The sequence below is a fragment of the Oratosquilla oratoria genome, chromosome 8 (genome assembly GCF_046742065.1).
Source record: "Oratosquilla oratoria isolate Oo_2021 chromosome 8, ASM4674206v1, whole genome shotgun sequence".
NCBI classification, from domain to species: Eukaryota; Metazoa; Arthropoda; class Malacostraca; order Stomatopoda; family Squillidae; genus Oratosquilla; species Oratosquilla oratoria.
The window spans coordinates 65,095,599-65,098,098 of record NC_134784.1 but is presented as its reverse complement, the minus strand read 5'-3'; the positions used below and the strand labels follow the sequence as shown (position 1 = coordinate 65,098,098).

Below are 2,500 nucleotides of genomic sequence, written 5' to 3'. Positions count from 1 at the left end.
TCTCCATCGAGGGTTGCCTCTTGTGGAGACAACGCTGAATAGGATCAACATCAGGGAAACGTGCCACATGATGCCCATCTAACCAGAGTTGACGTTTACGAATCATGCTAGTTACTGGCTTAAACTGAGCCTCACAGTTCAGCCTTCACGTATTTCCCTAGGGTGATGACTTGTCGTCGGTCCAAACTCCGTATAGTTAGTAGAAACGAATAAAATATGTAGAATGAATTTCGTATAGTGCATCGTCGTAGTGAAGGATGTTGAGTTAATCACTTTACTGGTGCTTAACCCTGTTGAGTGTCCTTTAGGATTCGATTCTTCGGTTTAACGTCGAGAACTCCCCCAATCAGGAGGCTAGGACAGTGCCCACTACAAAGGGCTTTGTAGCGTGGGAGTTAAGGAACAATGCCCTTGGTCCAACTCGCTCGAAGCAGGGTTCTAATTTTCGTTACCTCATCTTCCGCCTCAAGTTGCGACACTAACCCGCTCGGTCAGTGAACAATCTTAAGAGTGGATGAAATCAGTCAGCGGTAGCCAGAGCAACATCTTTAAAGAGTGTCAATGTAGGAAAGGTAGACTAGGATACATTCTATGAGTGGGAGGGAGCGATTTGAAAAAAAAAATGTTGATGGGTTTGTGATTATGATTTATTCTAGATCGAGAACTAGGGAGTTTTGTTTTAACAGTTTTGTATTAAGAATGGAAATAATTATTTTTCAAATTTATTTTCGCATAGAATAGTTGTTCAGAACTAATATATCGTGCAAGCAATTTAATTTGATGAAAAATAAATAGTTTAGTCTTCTGAGAAATTTTAATTTAATAAATATTTTGTTTAAAATTCTACCAGACGAAGTATAAGATATTATGCACACTCTCAGTAAATATGTCTGGGGATATCATTTATGAAAAATTCATTGAAAGCTACTTGATTTTGAAAAAGAAAATATATATGGATTTTTTTTTATTTTCATTAATGTAACTTAATTGCAAGTACATGTCATCATGGCAATAGCCTCTCCTTATATATTTGTATCATAAAATGTATTTGAAACGATATTTCTTCAAACTAATTTCACATTTTGATTGGTAGTGTCCCTACACTGTCAATTCTCTTCAGATAAGGTTTGACAACTCTATTTACTATGATCACTATTTACACTATTTACTATGATCATGTTGTATTCGGAATTCTCCTCTTCTTCTCCTTCTTCTTCTTTTTCTTCTTTTTCTTCTTTCTCATCTTCTTCTTCTTTCTTTTTACTTTTGAGGTGCAGGCTATGTAGAGCAGACACACCACATTATTCCCACTCGCATTATAAGATTAAATTTCAGGGGTGTTGGTTTCGTAAGAAATGCCCATAATAAAAAAAAAAGCAAATGTTTGCATAATACTCGTTGTATAAACAGCCAAATGTCATATGATACTCCATAACATTTTTCAGAATATTATCAAAGATAATCACCGATTCTTGGTCGTCCTTATTATATTTCTATTAATACTGGTTATATAAACAGCCTAATGTCATATGATACTCCATAACATTTTCTAGATTTGTCTGTATTTCTTAAAGTTTTCACTGATTCTAGGTCGTCCTTATAAGAACAAGAAAAAAATTAGTGGTTCTCAATCCGGGGGGCATGACAAGAACTTGGGGGGGGGGGGGGGGTAAGGGCATGGCCTGCTGTTACAAATTTTACATTTCTATATAATGTGAGGAACATGAATGTAAGTCAGGCACATCACAAACACCTATCAAATATAAAATAATCATGATTGTCCATTTTCTAACAAAGCAAAGGGTTTCTTTTCTTCAGTATTTTATTACTGTCATACGTGTACTTCCATCCTTTTTGGCGGGCTGGGATTTGGGAGAAAAATGATGGGGCGGATCCACACAAATGTTTAGAATTCATGAAGGGAGGAAGGAAGTGAAAAAGCTTGAGAACCGTTGGGTCAACTCTATGTGCAGTAAATTTCTCGTAATCAGTTCCCCTGTATCCAGGTCATCCACAACGACACAGGGACACAAAAACTTGTAAGTGGAGCTGGGTGTACGACACCATGTTATATTACGCATTTTTCTTTTATTGCCGTGGTGGCCATGACCTTCAGGGTTTTGCTCTATCGAACTTCGAGTCTGTGAACTTTTCTTCATTATGGTAGACAGCGTCATACCCGAGAAATAATAAAAAGGCAATTTTTATTTTCGGTTTATGTAAATCGGAAAAATATTGAGGGAGTAGCCAGAACACTATTTTCGTATATATGGTGATCATGCTCTTGACCTTTCGCAAATTACTCCAAAAATGAAATGGGATCATATTGGGAACCACTGTCCATCTTAATTGTTAAGTTTCAGACTAATTGGTTTAATCGTTCACTCATAATGCTGCTAACAAAGAAAAGAACAATGAAATAAACTCAACCAAAATCATTAACTCAACTTCTCGAACTCATTATATCTTATGATTTTTAATGTTTATCAACCCCTTTACA

General features: G+C 36.2%; 1 protein-coding gene across 1 annotated transcript in view; it reads right to left on the bottom strand.

Moving 5' to 3' along the window:
- The window catches only part of LOC143027416 (G-protein coupled receptor GRL101-like), a 184,952-nt gene that overhangs the window by 60,073 nt on the left and 122,379 nt on the right, over positions 1 to 2,500 (bottom strand). The window lies entirely within an intron of this gene.